The sequence below is a fragment of the Rattus norvegicus genome, chromosome 13 (assembly GCF_021556685.1).
Source record: "Rattus norvegicus strain SHRSP/BbbUtx chromosome 13, alternate assembly SHRSP_T2T, whole genome shotgun sequence".
In the NCBI taxonomy this organism is placed as follows: domain Eukaryota; kingdom Metazoa; phylum Chordata; class Mammalia; order Rodentia; family Muridae; genus Rattus; species Rattus norvegicus.
In genome coordinates, this window is record NC_141546.1 from 52,315,001 (window position 1) to 52,334,090 (window position 19,090).

At 39.5% G+C, this 19,090-nt stretch overlaps 1 long non-coding RNA gene across 3 annotated transcripts; it reads left to right on the forward strand.

Annotated features, from left to right (window-relative positions):
- The first annotated feature begins 281 nt into the window (after window positions 1–281).
- Window positions 282–13,899, forward strand: LOC102548579 (uncharacterized). Of its 3 annotated transcripts, none has more exons than XR_015635991.1 (6): window positions 282–396; window positions 1,899–2,016; window positions 5,310–5,411; window positions 8,986–9,167; window positions 9,967–10,073; window positions 10,575–11,057. It is a non-coding gene; the product is annotated as an uncharacterized LOC102548579 (long non-coding RNA). The 3 variants fall into 3 exon arrangements; XR_015635989.1 differs by having other exon boundaries at window positions 282–377; window positions 1,899–2,163; XR_015635990.1 differs by lacking the exon at window positions 8,986–9,167 and having other exon boundaries at window positions 1,899–2,163; window positions 10,575–13,899.
- The last annotated feature ends 5,191 nt before the right edge of the window (window positions 13,900–19,090 follow it).

Sequence of the window (19,090 nt, forward strand, 5' to 3'; positions counted from 1 at the left end):
TTGTTAGCAATGATAGAAGAGAGACCACCCTGGCACGGCATGGTATGCTCAAATTTATATGGCAGTTAAGTGACATGGCTGGCTTTCCAAGGCCCCCATTTCTCATCCAGAGGCCCAGTCTATGGTGGCTGCTACTACAGTTGACTAGAACTTTATCCTCTTCCTTTCGTTCATCGTGGTTCTCTCTGATGTTTCCCTTGCTCACATTTCACAAAAATGTACGTCACAGGAAGACCTGGGGGAAGTATAATGAGGAAGGAGGTTTCTTCCCATTAGTTTTTGACTCTAATGAGGGAGAGCTTCAGTCTACTCATGGCATGGTCTGCTTCTGTAATTCCTTCTGACTGAAGATGCTGGCCAGATCCTGGGAGGCCGGGGTCAGTAAAGCCTATTCAGGTTAGCTACCCATTCCTGTTTGGCAAGTGGTGATGAAGGGGCGGAAGCTTGGTGACGCGGGCAAAGGAAAGAAACTTCAGTGAACCCTGCCCAACTACAAAAAGAAGCTGCTTAGCTCTTTTAAAGATTTATTTTTATTGTCCTGTGTGTGTGTTTGTGTGTGTGCGTGTGTAGGCCAGAAGAGGGTATCAGATCCCCTTGAGCTAGAGTTACAGGTGGCTGTGAGTTGCTTAATCTGGGTGCCGGGAACTCTACCCAGGTCCTCCCTGCAAGAGCAGTGAATACTTTTTAAAGAGCTGAGCCATCAGTTTACCATAACTCTCAAGATTTCAAAGCAAACGCCATGCCACATATGTGTTTCACAGGGCATGGCATGCATCAACTCAACAGACCTGAGGACTTCAAATATGCCATTGAGCAGTGTGCCTCTCCCTGTGGAAATCTGACAGTTGCTGTGTCTATATCTTTGATGGGCACGAAGTGTTCGGAGTGTGTGGGAAGCTGTCATATGAGAGCTTGTTAAGTTTGTGGGGATGGGAAGCCTTGTTAATTTTAACACTTTCAGACGTCAAAAAATAAAATAGATATTAAAGGTAAGAACATGGCAGAAGTTGAATGTACCACATAAAGTCAACATGGTGGGGCTGTTCACAGCATGAGCAGTAAGCTCAGGAGTATACACAATTACCTCAGCTCCGTAACTATGGTTTATGTTATAGGACAAAGCCCTTTGATTTAGCCCAGGAAACAATGTGGGGCCCTTTAGTTAGAATGACGTAGAATATACACTTTCTTAAGTAAGTTTTAAATCAAGCCTTTTGCTTTCTTTACAGGTGCTATAGGTTGGTGGCACAGGCCAACAATTAAAAAGAACACCTAAAAAACAAAATCATCTACTGTGGCACTCCTGTATAGCTGTAGATTATTATTTTCATGAGGCAAATTTAATTTCAGAAACATTCTGAGGTTCTAACATTTTGCAAATACTTAGAGCATTTGGAACTTCGAAGTTTAACATAATAACAATTCACAAGGCTTTCGTGTGGCATTACCGATGATGTAGCTAAAACTGCTATATCTGGGTTTAAATTACTTGTGTGTGACTCCTGTGACGACGTTGCTTTTAGGTAGTCTAAGCCTTTGCTTAAGAAGTATGTCCAAGTTTGTATACATTGCAAAGTGTTCCCAATGAATTTCTTATTTAATATCTCCACCACCAACTTCTTCAGAAGCCCGGAAAACCTAAACTCTTGGAAGTCCCGTTTGATTGCTTGTTCTTTTTTCTGTACGTTGACACAGTGTTTAGCTCCCATATCGGTAGCTTAGAAACCATGTGCGTGGAGCACTGGTTATCCCCCTGGTGTTATTACTGTAATGGCCATTCTTTTTTTGTTACAGCATTATTTCCATTTTTGTTGTGGGGCATGCCTTAGACTTTACAAGATGCTAAGTGGCACCGCTGACCCTTGACCTTGATGTGTTTCCAAATATTTTCTCTGCAGGAAGACTGCCCCTGTCGGAACTCCTGTGATGGACAAGGGAACTTTTTAAGAGTAAAGAGCTTCGAGTGGAGACCAGTTCAGCACGCCTAGGGTGGACAAGGCCCTGGGCTCTAACCCGGTACCTTAGAAAAATAAATGGGACTGACCAGAATCCTTTACCAACACTGATTTACATCCATAGTGATTTCTGTAGAACACTTCGGACATCGTTTCTATTCTTTTGCGTAGCCGTGAAAGACAGTTGTGAAACCAAGGAAGAAAGATGGTATGCTATCAGGGCTGGGGGTTGGGAGATGGAACTAAGCTGCATCATCTAATCAGTACAGAGAAAACAGAACCCAAGAATTGTCAGTGGGTTATTCTGTGGTCCTTCAAAAAAAAATTAAAAAAAAAGAAGAAGAATTTCCACCTCTTATACATATGAATGCAAAGATCCATAGCTTTTCAAGTAAGAAAGAATAGGCTTTGTGTAATCCAAAGTGATTCTCAATGAGACAGGACATTTACATTTGTCCTCGCTACTTTCCTGGGGTGTGCCGTGGCAGAATGCCTCACCCAGGGTGAACCTCCCACTGCCACCTCATCACACCGGTCTCCTGTTGTCATTTTTGATGTGGCCTCACAGAGTCCTGCTCGGAGCTGACTTAGCTGGGCTGCTCCTTACAGAAATGTTAACAAGCGCAAGCTCGGAGGAAATCGTGCTCCTGCGGGGATTCTGACCCAAGGCCACAGATTCAGTAGCGGATTTACAGCTTCATAGCATGGTTTTCATTTAGTCCCCTCAAAGATTTGTATTTCTCCGACTTGCAAACTACCCACCCGCTCCCATCCCTTGAGGGTCTTCTACCCCCATTCCAACCCCAGAGGAAGTTTCTCTTGTAAAGAGCAGAGTCCAGTTAGGGAGCTAATGAGCTGCATTCACTGCTTGATACACACTTTCTCCCTCTTCAAAAGGGGCTTGCAGGGGACTTTGTGTTTGTGCACTGCCAAAGTCGCCACAAATCGCCCCCCATATTGTCAGCTCCTCCAATTTATTTTCTATTTATCTCGGTCATTCGGTGTAGCTTTTATGCTGGATTTTGGCAATTGAGTTTTTTTGATGCACTTGAAAAAAAAACAAAATAATTACTCGTAAGTTTTACTTTTTACACAGAAATTCACATTCTGATGACCTGTTATGGTGGATTTTGTTCAATTCGACATTACTCTTGTTACTTTGAAAGCACTTGGTTTGGCAGTTCTTTGTCATGAAGTCTAGCTTGCCGATATGTTCTCGGGACTCCAGCAGGGCCTAGGGTTGGCCCTTCTTACACCAATGTGAAAACCAACATCCATGCACTCATTGCCAGCACCCCTGGGAGACTAAAACTGTACCTGATTTAGAAATCCTGGTGGGATACAGCACTGAGGTTTTGCCACATGGTTATGTCCTAGAGACTGGTAGAACGTTGCACATTCCTCGTAGCAAGAAGCGAAGCCACAAAATCAGATGGCGCTACCTCTCCTCCAAAGAAAACCTCTCTGCTACTGCTACTTAATTTTCTTCAAAGGTATTAACAGTATGACATGCAGAGGGACCCATTTGACAGGAAAACAGTTTCTTTGTGCTCTGGGAGTAGTTAAAATAAGTGGGGGGCTAGAGAGATATCACAGAGGTTGAGAGCCTGTTGGTTTTTTTCATAGGACTCAGATTCAGCTCGCAACACACACACACACACACACACACACACACATACACACACACACACACACACGCACACACAATGCACATACATAAACATATGTGCAAGCAAACACTCATGCATATAAAAAAAAAGGACTTTTGTTTTGGTTTCGTTCAACCTTCTCACTTGTCTCTGGTGATATCCAGACCTCTCTCCAGAATATTCAAGGAGAAAGAGGGCCGGGAAACAGAGTAACTTTTGGTGACCATTCAGCTGCGGTTCAATAAAAAGAAGTCAATTACTTAGGATGTTTCAAGAAGGAAATAATACCAGTGCGTTATCCAACTGATGATCTCACAGAGAATTTTTCCAAATTAAGTCAAGCAGTTCTTTGCAATATTAAGCACATGGAGCATTGGTTGCTAATATTTTTTGTTACGTGTATTTTGATTTTTACACAATGGTGCACTTGAAAATGCCACTAATTTCTCCCTGAGGTCAAGCGAGTGATGACTGACCACTGTGACTGGCACTTGATGCCTTTGGCTATACACAATGAACTTCTAATTTTACTTTAGTCATTTGATGTTTCATCTCTGCACATTTGTTTTGTGTGTGTGTGTGTGTGTGTGTGTGTGCGTGGGTGTGTCTTACGTTTTAATAGATGGTATATATTCATAATAACTTTTACTTGTTCATTCCCCCATCTGCATCAGTTCAGGACAGTTCCAGTTGAGTGATCTATTGATCTTTCTCACTGTGGACCATTCATTTTTTTCCCCTTCTTCGTCTATGTGATTGACTTTTCCTTGATTCCAGACTAAATTGATCTTGTTGGACGCTGAGTGCCTTGGTATCCCTGCAAATTCTTGGGCTTCACTGTAGAATGTAGTGACTTCGGAACACTTTTATCTTCTTGAGTATGTTTAAAGATTTGTCAGGTCAGACCACAGCAGTGCTTGGCCCAGGGCTAAGTACCCTCTGCTCCCTAAGGAAGCACTCTGAGTGTTTTACCAGTGTGCTCTGAGTTATATGTGTGTCCATATGCCAGGTGGGAACTGGCAGTGTTCCCATCTCTGTGGGAATGCCAGAAACCGTTTCCTGTCCTCTTTGAATGGTTCTTTCCCAGGATTTAATGGGAATAGTTTCTCGTGCACCACTAAGTATTATGATGTGCACTTAAAAAGACTTCCGGTTTATGATTTCCTCCTGCTCCCCCTCCTCCCTCTTCTTTTCCCGTCCCTCCTACTTTTTATCACTGCTTTCCTTTCCTTCCTCTTCATGTTTATTTCCTCCCCTTCTTCTGTTTCTCCCTTCATGCATATAACAATACAAATTAAGTTGTGGATTTCAGATTTAAAACAGACAAATTTCGAATCACCGGAACAGGGTATTATGTAGAGATGTGGGAAGTATGAAACTGGGAATTCCAGAAACTAGCCTTGTGCCTGTTAAACTTTAGAGACTACAGATTTGAAAATGAATCAGCAAGAATCTAAAAATGAGTAGCCAGTGACATCAGAAATGTCAGAAATGTATAACAATCTAAAAGCTAAACACATAAATGAAATAAGGATGAGCAAATTTCAACAATAACAAATGTTACGAAGATTAAAAAGCATGTAAAGTGAGATTCAACGTGGAATTGTCTCATGGACAGGCCTTCAGTCATTTTCATTTTATTAACCAATAAGATTAAAATAATGGAGGAATTATAAATGAGCATTTACTGGTTTTCTTTATATAGAGTGTTAAACTTCAATATGGAAGCCAGTACAGTGCCATCAAAGGAATGGAAGACATTCTGAGAAGGTCTGCTCTGCCATATGAAAACATGAAGGCCATTGTGGTGAGTGGGCTCATCTTTTCTTAAGGAAGAATGACATGTTCTAAAGTAAGTTCAAGTCTGTGTTTGGGTGGTGGTGGTGGTGATGATGATGATGATGATGATGATGATGATGATGACGACGACGACGATGATGATGATGTTTTTTTCAAACACATTTTCTCTGTGTAGTCTTGGCTGCCCTGCAACTCGTTCTGTAGACCAGGCAGGCCTCAACTCAGAGAGTTCCACCTACTTCTGCCTCTAGAGTGCCGGGATTGAAGGCTTGAACCAAGATGCCTGCTTTGTGTTTATGATTTTGAATAACTTTTAGCCATGTAAACACCACAATGGTACTATAAATTCCGAAGACTCCAAAAGAACATTTTGTTAGAGACCGTAATTGGCTTTACCACACATACTTCACTCCATCTGTGACTCAAAGTGACAAAACTATTATTGTCATGGCGGAAAACAAGGTGGCATGCCACAGGCATGGTGCTGAAGAAGGACCTGAGAGTTGTGTATCTTGATCCTCAGGCAGTAGAAGGAGGCTGTCACTGGACAGAGCTTGAACATAGGAGACATCAAAACCATCCCTACACTGACAGACTTCCTCCAGCAAGTCCACACGTGCCCCAACAAGGTCATACCTCCTAATGGTGCCAGTCCTATGGACCAAACTTTCAAACACATCGTTCTACGGGGGCCATACCTAGTCAAACCACCACAATGAGTTATCTTCTCTAAAACACGTTTCCTGTTTCCGAGTTTTGCCTTAGATTGTTACTGCTTAGTAATACTAAAAGAGGATTTGAAAAGTAATGGGTATTAAAAGGTTGATGAATGCAGCTGATAATTTGCATTCAGAATTCAATATATTGGTTTGATTTCTGTTTCACAGATGCCTCACTTAAGGCTCTATGTTCTTTTTAAGTGGGCTGACGCTACTCTGTACAGCTTAGTTAATGAATAAGTATCATGGGTATGGACTTCGACTGCTTCAGTAAATTAATTTCTCAATGAGGCAAATTAAAGAGACTCAGTGAGAGACTTGAAGAAACTACCCTGTGAGCATTCTCTGATGATGAAGTGATGATTAGTACTAGATGTCCTGTGTTCTGTCCCCAGAGGCTGGGCATGGCCAGTGTAGTCTCCTAGCCAGTAGCCTCCCATAACTCCTACCACAGAAGACAGAGAAGCTAGCATATCCTTAGAGCTGCCCTTGTTTTCAAACTTCCAACCACCTTCCCAGTGACCTCACGGAAAACTAACATGCAGTAGGAAATAAGCTAGTCTTCACCTACATTTTGCAGTGTGTTTGAGCTAGTGTTTTTAGGGATAACAATGAATATCTAGCTTCTCTTGGACAAGACTGAAGAGAATGAGTCAAATGAGAATGGCTCCCGTAGTTTAGCTCTCTTAGTTCAAATGCTGTCTTCCATAGGATCAAAAATACTACTAATATTAATAGTAGTAACAAAACAAAGAAAAGAAAAGATGGGGATGTGGGAACGCTAATTGTAGATCTTCGCCTCTCCTTCCTTCTGTCCCAGACTCAACTCCTCATTCTCACCGAAGCTCTGTAGTAGAACATCTGCTTTCCTCTCTCTGCCGCCATCCCCAGCAGATCTCAGAGATCTTCTCTAACCTTCCTCTGCCCTTGTCCCTTTGTCTCAATGCCCACCTCTAGCAGGCATTCCCTGGGGGAACCCCTGAAAGACTGCCGGAGAAGCTCCATGTCTTCACTCTTCCTCCTTACCTCTAAACCCAATGCCCCAGGCTCACCCAAAGCACAGTAGCCAACTGCCTACTCTGGCCTCTCCTCACACTCTGGCCCCATTCCCAGCAAACTGTGAAGATTCTGGTGGAATACCCTGCTTTACCCCTTCCTGTGGACCTATCCAGTCAACTCCACTTCAAGCCCCTTCCCAATCCTAATCATCAGCTCCAAATACCTAGAACCACATTGTTACTAGGAACTCCCAGTGGCCCACCTCGCAGGATTCCTGCATTCACCCCTACTGACTAGTTTTCCTGCTACTGGAAAGAACTCCGCAAGCTACCAAAGGAGAAATGTAAACAGTAACACAGCTACAAACCCTTCTATCTACAGTGGTGTCCTGCCTACAAGATATGGTAACACAACCAAGATCTGATTTCACTTAAGGACCACTCCATGAGTTTGAACCCATATTTGATGCTGCTTTAGAGACCAAGAACAGGAGACTAGATAGTCCAGTGAGCTAGCTGAAAACCAAATGCTATCCTTCTGGGAAAAAAAAAAGGTAGTAATAAAATGAGTTCTGATGACATTCTGTTCTACTTGTAAGTCAGTGCTTTGTTCGGCCATCTTCAGAGAAGCTTCCGCCTGCAGCCGACAGGGACAAACATGGAGATCCACAGCTAGACAATATGCAGAGAGCTTTAAACACTCGGTCCTAAATGGGATGTCTTCATCAAATCTCCCTCCCTATCAGAGCTCAGGGCACCTTACAGAAGAGGAGGCAGAAAGAGTGTAGGATCCGGAGAGGATGCAGGACACCAAGACAACAAGGCCTTCTACACGCAGCAGAGTTGACACAGGTGTGAACTCTGAGACGGAAGCAGCGTACACAGGGCCCGCACGTATTTCCACCAGACGGGAGTGCTAGGGCTGAAGGAAGTGGACACACACCCCCATTCGTAACCAAGAAGCTATTTCCAACCGATGGGCACTTGCAGAAGGCAGAAGTAGTTTTCTGCATGAGAGTCTCACTGGGGGCTGGGGGGACCGCTCTTCAGGGTTGGTCAAATACCTAGCAGAAGATGACCAGAGAAAGCAAGTTCCTGGGCATGTCTGCAGGTTTCTTGTCTCATCGTGTTGTCATAATGTTGGATCACTCTTCTTCTTGTATTTTTTATTCCTAATGAATTAATTAAGGAGTTTGTTTTACCCTATAGGTCCTTTGTTTCTATCTTATCACTTCCAGTTTAGAGCATATATGGGATTCCTGAGTGAGAGAGCCAGTGGGTCCCTGCATCTCTATCTGTGTCTATGCCTTGGGTGAGGGCTCTTTTCATTCTATTTATTTTATCCTATTCTGATGTGTTTATTTTTGGTTTTCTTACTGTATTGCATTTTATTATTGTTCCTTAGAATTCTGTTGGCTTTCTAATGAGAGACAGAAAGGGAGTGTATTCTGAAGAGGGGGATGGTGGGGAAGACCTATGAGTAGAGGGAGGGGAACTAACCAGTATACATTTTATTGAAACAATCTATTTTCTATAAAAGAAAAAATTTACAAGAAGTGAGGTCATACTGTGGTCTCTGTCCTTGGATTTTCACAAATCGATTTTGTTATTGTTATCTAGACTTCAAGTAGAGATCTTTAGTGAGCACCCTGGCAGGCTAGTTTGGATTGTGTAACTTCCTTAAATGAGGAAAAGAGGGTTAGGCCACCCTGTACCAGGGGTTGAGTGAAGATTAGATAGCTTATGAAGTACCAGATAAATATATCATCATCTCAGAGATTTACGGAGCAAAAGTTAGCTTCTTGCTTGTGCCAATTACCCAAAAGACATTGGAAGGAACGCTTTCTCTCTTGACCTGTTGCAGTTCCTCGAAGGCCAGCTACTGATCTGCCTTCCAAACTGAATGGCAGAGAAACGTGCAACTTGGAGAATGCTGCCCAGCGAAGCTCTTAAAGCTCGCTCTCAGAATCCTGCACCCCTGGAGCTCGTGTTGCATTGGATCCGCAACTGTGACCTGAAAACTCTTCAGGCTTTAACAGAACAAGTGTGCGTCCTTAAACCCTCCAACCATTCTCAGAGTTCCTGTTGCGTTACTATACTAGGGTTAGACTAGGGTTAGTCTACAACCATAAAGGCCGTTCATCTAATTGTCCAAGGCCAGCAATGTAGGTTAGGAATGTGTTCAAAGAGTGGGAGAATCCACAGTTGACTTTAGCCATCTTGTAACACAACGTACTAGAAAAGGGGCTAGAGACATGGTTCAGCACTTAGAAGAACTCGCTGTTCTTCCAGACAACCCAGTTTAGTTCCCAACATTCACATAAAGAGGCTCATTACTTCCTGTCTCTCCAGCCCCAGGGAATTCATTGCCTTACTCTGGCCTCTGAAGGCCTCTACACATGAGCACATATACATCAGACAGGCATAGCAAAGCATAATTCTCAAAAATACTAACAGGCCAAAGATCACAGTCCTTCTCTGTGATATGAAAAGTATCTGAAGCCTTGTTTCCTTCTAGTTCCACCTGGTATTTATTTAAATTCCTATGCAAACAGTATAGTTTCTTTATTCTTCATATTGATGTTCAATTCTTGACTTCACAAATAGGCAAAAAGAATAGTCTCTGATATTATTCAAACTATTTCAGGAACCGTTACGGTGGGCGTTTTCTTTGACTGTGAATGCTATGTTACAGTAGCTTTGTTTGGAAGACGGTAAACATGTACTTTCCCAGATTCAGTTTCCCGCATTTGTCTTTACAGCAGTGAGATGGTTAGATTGCAATGATGGATGGAGATCTACTAGCTGCTTTGGATACATTGGAATTTTTAATTTTGCATTTCAGATGGGAATTTGATATTCACGCTAGTTCGTTTCCTGCTTCGCCTGTCCCAGGTTCCTGTGGTGTATGCTTCCTGCGGATCACATGTTCACCGTTCACAGAAACCTTGGGTACGTAAGTAGTTGATCATTCACAGTTAAGAAACATGGAAAAATGTTAGGCAACTTTATCTAGAGTGACAAAGTTTGAAATCTATTTTGAAAAAAAAAAAAAAAAACAACTTGCCCGGCACCTTCTTCTATTACACAGTTCCCTGTTTATTAAGAAAATATTCTACATCCCAATAATTTCAATAATTTTCTTAGATAGACATGATGTTCATGCCTGTAACCCATGTATTTGGGAAGCTCAGGCAGGAGGATTACTATGTGTTTTGAGTCCTGGTCTACATAATGATTTCCAGTCCAGCCTAGTCAACAGTATAAGAACCCATCTCAACAAACAAACAAAAAAAAAACACCCCTAGTTTATTATATCACATAATCATATCGCTTTGTCTTTCACTTAAATTGGATTGCTCAACTACATTCATTTTATTTTGTCATACCTAACATTTATTCCCTTTTAAAACTGACATTTATTTCCATTTATTTCCCTTTCTAAATTGACAGTAGGGTGCTCTGAACTCTAGGAACAATGTGGATGCATCAAAGAAAATCCTGCAAACTATACTTTCAAAAATGAAGATATTTCCATATTTTTAAAATAAGAACACTGGGACAAGTAACTTGTGATTTCGTGTCTTCCAATACTTTGTTGGTATGTCGTGATTCTGTAGTACTGTTTTATGTTGACACCTAGAAATAATGCATCAGTTTTACTCACATTTTATTGTCTTCCATGACAAGAATGTGCCTTCTAAATGAGTGATTTAGAAATTGAATTGTCAATGAAACAGTGATTTTAGGTAGAGGCTTTGGGGGTAGTGCTTTGGGGAGTGTCTGGGGAATCAGACCCCAGTAATAATCAGGGCATTTACTTTCTTTTTCTGCCTATTTATTCATAATGTTAGAACATACCAAGAATGTTCTCACTATATGTAGTTGACTGTTACTCATGATCTGTGAAAAAAGTAAATCTCTGTTCTCTATAAAATCATCCAGGGTCAAGCATTCTGTTATAGTAGCAGAAAATATTGTTCCAACCAAGTTTAATGTCAGGATTGTCACATTTGAATGGAGACACCCAAACAACATTATTAAAGTTAAATGGTGGCTCAAGGATCAAATGTCAGAGGGCATAGGCAAGAAGTAAACCCATTCTCAGAGCAGACAAAAGAAAGAATACAAAGGGAGAGAGAAAGAGGGGGAGAGAAAGAGGGGGAGAGAAAGGGGGAGAGGGGGAGGGAGCACAAAGAAAAGAGGAGTAAGGGGGATAGGTAGCTCATCTCAATTGTCAGGCAGAAAGGACTTTTCTAGAAGCTCAGGCGGCAGAAACCTGGGTTTATGCACCCATCACTGGTAAGAACAAGTCCACTAGGAAAGCTAGAGATACGAGAGATGACCAAAAAAGGAAGCTACTGACTTCTTCATGATTTGCTGTGGGTGGTCAAATGCAAGGAGTTAGGAAACTCTCATTAGACAGCATCGCAGTACCTGTGACTGACACTTGCTTCCCATTCAAAGTTACATGATTCAAGGGAAGTTTACTAGCTACATTTTGGAATTCACCACTACCAGTTTCAAAATAATAGTTATCCTTTAATGGGAAAAAGAAGATCATTTAACTTCTGAAGATATTTTTATATCTTTGAGTATCTTCTTTGGTTACTCTGTTAAAATCCTGCAAAGTTTCTCAGTTTCAATGTCATTATTATGTTTTAAGGAAAAATGTAAAATATTGTGTTGTCCACTGTAGAAAGAAGAACTCCAGGTGTATCTGTCTTTCTCCTTCTTCTCCTTTGCATTCTCCTCCTCTCACTTTACCCTATTTTCTGTACCCTAGTTTTCAGCTCAAAATGTCTCCATTTTTGTTTCGAACATTGCAGTAGTTGATTTCCTCACTCCCGTTATTAATCCTCTATAATATTTTCATAATATAATCAAAACTAGATAAAGAAGGTATTTAAAAGTGTAAGAATAAATCGTGGGGCTCAGTGCTTAAATTAATGACAGAATATTAGCCTTAGCAACACACACACACACACACACACACACACACACACACACACAAAGTAATAAAGAAAAAGAAAAAGGACTAATGAACAAAAGCCTAATTTTGGGGGTATTGTTCCTTGTTAAAGCATGTAATGATTATTGTCTGTGCAACTCCCAAGGTCCCCTTTATGGACAACATCCCAAAAGACTAGAACTTCTTGAAGAAGGATCCATAGCTGTTTAGTTAACACTACACTTAGGCAATACACTTAGACAATAGTGTTCCCTTAAGCACTATGTATGTGTGTACATTTGATGATGGAGTGGATGATATGGAGTTAAGTCAGTATTTTTACAGTTCAAATTTTTTTTTCAGTAAGAATCCTCTGAATGAGGTCTCACCTTTCCTGGGAATCATCCCAAAGCCATTTCTGATTACCCTGATATTGTGATTACCACGGGATGTGACAGAATAGAACTAGCCATCTGCAGTCCTTTTATCAGTGAAATGGCATATGTGGACAAATTTATAAATTAATATGATACTCCTGCTTAAATGTAATTTGTCTAGAGGCTGTCAAATGGATGCACAAATTTTGCCATTTGTCTTACATGAAGAGTACTATATCACTATTAATTTATGTAAAAATAATAATACTGCTTGTCAGGGAAAAAGGATGCCTTTATATAAAATAATAGAACTGGCTTGCTAAACAATTTGTGTAAATATAAAAACACACCAACTGTCTTGTATAGATAGCGCACAATTTAACAATCACATTTTCCCTACTGCTTTCAATTTCTTTTCACCGGGGTATTAACCAAAGTTGTAGTCTACAGCAATTAACTGGATTTTCTCATTCCTGCCCTTGCAGGAGGCTTTTCTCTTTTCCTTTCTTTCTTCTTTCTCCTCTTTGTCATTGTGCCATCTGATCTGTAAATTTTACTCATGGTAAACCAAAATAATCCATGCGTAGGTAATTGTCTTCAGAATTAATTCACTAATTGGAGATAATCCCTTGTCACTACATTTACTCCAAGGTCACTTGTTCAAAGTGCAATGTCTTAATTAACCTTGACCCTTGCTGTGAGATTTTTGCTATTTCTGTCTATGATTGGCATTCTGAGATCCAGGCAATATCATCTCTCTCAGTTGCATTTGCTAGTTACAAAATGTCGACAAGCCAGCTTTCCTTTCTTTGAAAGTCTGCACAGCAGAAGATATTTTTACAGAGGTTATCACATACTCTTCATGTCATAGAGAGTCTTTTAAAAATAAGTAAAGGGGTATGCATCTTACATTATCATGCCTACAGTATGACAAGATCCATATGTCACACTTTATACCCACTTGTAGTAACAGGCACATAAGTAAAACACGTTGGCTTTGTGTTTAAAAGATCATATTATTATTTCATTTTTTATACTATCTTCCTTCTAACAGGTATCCCCTCTGAACTGTAAAGTATTAAAATAATGTATTTTAAGCCCCATTATTATTTTTCATTTTTATGTTTTCATATTTATAATTACTCCATTAACACATTTCAATATCTTTGCTTTTCCCCATAGAGTTTTAGCCATTGATTGTATGATATTACCCTTATTTATTGGAGTTCGTGTAACAAAGGTTGTGCTTACACCCCAGGCTACATAGCGAGAGTCTGCCTCATTATTCAAAATAGTAAAAGCATAGAGTTATGGTTACTAGGCAAACTAGCCTAAATGTAAGTTAAAATTAATGTTAATTTTAAAATATCCTTAGATTAATGGTTACTCTTTAGTGAACTTACACCTAGAGACATTAAAATTTTAAAAATAAAACACAAAGGTAAAATGATTTTGAAAATTTGTATGTCATTGTTCCTGTGTGAAGAAAGTTTAGGCAATCAAGAATGCATTTATCCTCAGAATGGGGCAGTCAGAAAAACACATGAAGAAAAGGTGAGTGTACAGCTGCAAAGCGACAAGTGATACAAAGCATGTATGTGAGAACCTCAGTGAAATCTGAGCACAGAAAACCATGAAGAAAACTATCAGAAGCCATGGAATAATTAAAATATGTAAAAGAGAAAATATTAAAAACATCCAAAGGGGGAAAAACAGTAACAATATATAGATAGACAAAAAGTAATAATTATAGTAAATTTCTTTTCATGAACAATGCAAGTGAAAAAGTAGCATTTTGACAAGCACTGAAGGTGACAGAATCTGCATATCAGCCATACAAATCTGTATACCAGACGCATGTCAAAGAGTAATTCAGCAAAAAATATAATGAAAGAAGGTAAAAATATATACCAGCATGAAGAAAATACACTAGTTCATGATGGGAACAGGTAGGTAAGTGCACATATATTCTTTTCTGTGATTTGAAATTATTTGTAAGCAAAAAGTTGAAGAAAAATAATGAGTAGGAAAATGACATTTAAATCTCATGATATTAATAATCGTGTTAAATGTAAATAAAACCAGCACACGACCTAAAAGAAATGATGTCACATTGAATACAAAATCTAAATACTTATAGCCTATAATAACTAAACTTTAGAAGGATGCAAATGGGCTCTGCAAACACAAAACAGATGACTGTAGTTGATCCCTGGATCCCACAGCGTAAGGAGATAATGGAGTCCCAATAGCTGAGCTTCGATTTCCATTGTTCCTCATAACATACGCATCTGTGCGCGCGCGCGCGCGCGCACACACACACACACACACACACACACACACACACACACACACACACAGAAATTGAACAGAGACATAGAGAAACTAATGAAAGTTATGAACCAAATGGATTTAACAGATATCTATAGAACATTTCATCCTAAAACAAAAGAATATACCTTCTTCTCAACACCTCATGGTACCTTCTCCAAAATTGACCATATAATTGTTTATATAACAGGTCTCAAAAGATACAAGAAGATTGAAATAATCCCATGCATCCTATCAGATCACCATAGATTAAGACTGATCTTCAATAACAACAGAAACAATAGAAAGCCCAAAACACATGGAAGGTGAACAATGCTCTACTCAATGAAAGAGTCTTCCTCTACTCAAAGAATAAACAGGCTGAGAAAGAAATTAGGAAAATGGCACCCTTCACAATAGTCCCAAATAATATAAAATACCTCGGTGTGACTCTAACCAAGCAAATGAAAAATCTGTATGACAAGAACTTCAAGTCTCTGAAGAAAGAAATCGAAGGTCTCAGAAGATGTAAAGATCTCCCATGCTCATGGATTTGCAGGATTAGTGTAGTAAAATTGGCCATCTTGCTGAAAGCAATCTACAGATTCAATGAAATCTCTATCAAAATTCCAACTCAATTCTTCATAGAGTTAGAAAAGGCAATTTGCAAATTCATTTGGAATAACAAAAAAACCCAGAATAGAAAAAAACTATTTTCAACAACAAGAGAACTGCTGGGGGAATTACCATCCCTGACCTCAAGCTGTATTACAGAACAATTGTAATAAAAATTACTTGGTATTGGTACAGAGACACACAGGTAGATCAATGAAATAGAACTGATGACCCAGAAATGAACCCACACACCTATGGTCACTTGATCTTTGACAAAGGAGATAAAACTATCCAATGGAAAAATGACAGCATTTTCAACAAATGCAATGCAAATTAGAAGAATGCAAATTGACCCATTCTTATCTCCTTGTACAAAGCTCAAGTCCACATAGAACAAGGACCCTCACATAAAACCAGAAACACTGAAACTAATAGAAAAAGTGGGGAAGAGCTTAGAACACACAAGCACAGGGGAAATTTTCCTGAACAGAACACCAATGGCTTATGCTCTAACATCAAGAAATGACAAATAGGACTTAATAAAATTGCAAAGCTTCTGTAAGGCAAAAGACAGTATCAATAGGACAAAATGGCAACCAACAGATTGGGAAATACAGGGACAAAGAGTGGAGAGGGAATGTAGATATGGTTATCCAGAAACTGCCCCACCTGGGGATCCATCCCATATGCAGTCACCAAACTCAGTCACTATTGCTAATCCAAGAAGTGCTTGCTGATGAAAGCCTGATATGGATGTCTCCTGAGAGGCTCTGCCAGAGCCCTACCGATACAGATGAGGACTCTTGCAGCTAACCATTGGACTGAGTGAGCACAGGGACTCCAATGTAGGAGTTAGAGGAATGACTGAAGGAGTAGAAGGGGTTTGCAACCCCGTAGAAAGAACAACAATATTAACCAACCAGACCCCACCAGAACTCCCAGGGACTAAACCACCAACCAATGAGTACACATGAAGGGACCCTTGGCTTCAGTCGCATATGTGGCAGAGGATGTCATTGTCCAGTATCAATAGGAGGAAAAGCCCTTGGTCCTATGAAGTTTCATTTCCCCAGTGTAGGAGAATGCCAGGGCATTGAGGTGGGTGTGGGTAGGTGTGTGTGGGAACATCCTCATAGAAGCAGGAGAGGCTATGGGAGAGGGGGGAAAGGGGATAACATTCGAAATGTAAATACATAAAATGTCCAAGAAAAATACAATTAAAAAACATTTAAACGAGAAGTAGATCAAACCCAACATAAGCAACTATATTAATGTCAAAGCAAGAATCACTACAGAAGGAGAAAGGAGAACAAAACAGAAAATCAGTGAAATTAGGAGCTCTTTCAAGAGAGCAAGAAAATTCATAAGTCAAGAAAGTAATTTCATGAATAAAATAACAGTATTGACAAAAAATAGAAGTAAAGAAGCAACCAAAAAAGAAATCTATAAAGAAAATAGTACGATGACCAAAACTGAAATTATTAGAGGACTTTAATGAAAATCTGCCTCTGATCTGATTTTTACAAAATACTGAAGAACTTGAAAAGATCAAAACAGAACAATCAAATCTAAAAGACAAAAAGAAAAAAATTATTTAAAAAAAGAATCAATCCTTAGAACCCATGAAACACCACCAGATAGTTTTATGGAAACACCATGCCAGGGCTAGCATGGAAAGAAATAACATAGAAAAAGGGTTATTTGTGGAAATAGTGGTCCATCTTACTGAATTTAGTCAATATTGTAAATATCCATAAAACACAATGAACTCTAGTAGAGTGACCTAAAGTTGACACATATGAAATTCACTGTACTCAACCTCTAAAATTCAATGAAGGGATAATATGAAGTCAATGAAACAAAGTGATAGTCACACAAGTAAAATTCTCAAAATTGTCAAAAGATTTCTCATAGAAACATCAGAAACTAGAAACCAGTGGTAATTGAGAAATAATTTTGAGTTAAGTGTTTTATACTCAGCAGAACTGTCATTCAAATGTGAGTAAGAAGGCCTGGCATTTCCACGTGAAGATCTAAAATCCAATCTGCAGGAAATATGCGAGTAAATCCTTGAGATTGAAAGGAGAGGCCACCAGATGGTAACCCAAAGGCTCAAAGCAAACCAAGATCCCTGCAAAAGCATAGGCAAGATGAATTGTAAAACGAAATCATGTGTAAATTCATCTTTTCTTTTCCAGTTGATTTACAAGAGCAATGCATTTAAAGGAAAATGATTATTAGCCTAAGACTTAGTGTTATACCTTTGTGTGTATTTCACAGTTTAGCACATAGCTAAAGAGACAAATGAACTAAAACATTAGGGTATCATTTATCACGATAGCTTTGTTGCATCAAGAATTGAAAGGATAGAAGTGACCCTGTTCAAAGGAAGAAGGGTAGTATATTATTAAACTCAAGGTGACATAACATAAAATTACAGTGCTGACATTTTAGAGTGTTAACTGTAATCCTCATGGTAGTCAGAAAGTTAATAGCCAGAGACCCCCAGAGGAAATGAAAATTCCATTTTTAAAGAGAGAGTTTAGTAATTCAACAAACAAGAGACAAAACAGTTGTAAAACATACAGAAGACAAAAATCAAAATAACAGGAGACGCCTTTGCCAGTAATTAAACTAGAGATTAATCAAGCTATGAAACCATAAGACATAGATCAGCATAATGAACTGAAAAATATGGTCTACTGTACACTGAACGAAAGAAACTCGCTTTAGATTCTGAACTACAAGCAGGTTGAAAGTGAGAGAGTGGAAAAAGATATTTCTGGTAAATAATCACCAAAATAGAACTTGGGGTAGTTTTACTAATATTAGAAAGATTATATACACTTTAAAATCTTACAAGCAGCATAAAGGAGGTTACACACTATTATAAACCAAAGCAGTACAAAAGTTTAACAGTGTTAAACATCATAAATGCTCTAAAAATCTAAATACTAGAATATATTGTGCAGAAATTGACAGTTAAAGGAAGAAATATAATTGTATAAAGTGGAGGTCTCACTATCTGATTCTCATTAATGCTCAGAATATCTAGGCAGAAGTTAAGCGAGGAAATATAGATAGATCAGGAACAATACAAGAGACCTACAAGACAATCTATGTACACCCGGTACCCAACCCAACAATGAGCGTTTCTTCTAAGGGCCTGTGGGATGCATTTCAATAACCTGAAAGTAGAAGAAGCACTGGATTCTGGGAAGAGCACTGGGAGGAAGAATGAGGTCTGGGGCCGGGGTGGGGGGGGAGAGGAATAGAGAGGATAGAGAGAGTGCATGGGTAAGCGTCACATGTGTATGGGAAAGTTACAATGACTCCCGTTCATCTGTACAACTATGTGTCAATGATTTTTAAAAATCCGGGAACTGGTGGCATATGCCTTTAATCCCAGCAATCGAGAGGCAGAGGCAGGAAGATCTCTGTGAGCTCAAGGCCAGCCTGATCTACAGAATGAGTTCCAGAAGAGCCAGGGCTACACCGAGAAACCCTGTCTTGAAAACTAACGACGACAACACCAGCAACAAATTTAATAAGATATCCTACAGAGGAACTTCTCCAATCATGGCGAAGTTGCTAATCACAAAAGGAAAACTGGAAATTTGAAGGTTTTCTTGAAATCAAACAATCTATTAATCTAATTATAATTATATAGTTTAAATATACCTTTAAACAGCGTGTAAAAGCAGAAATAACATGAG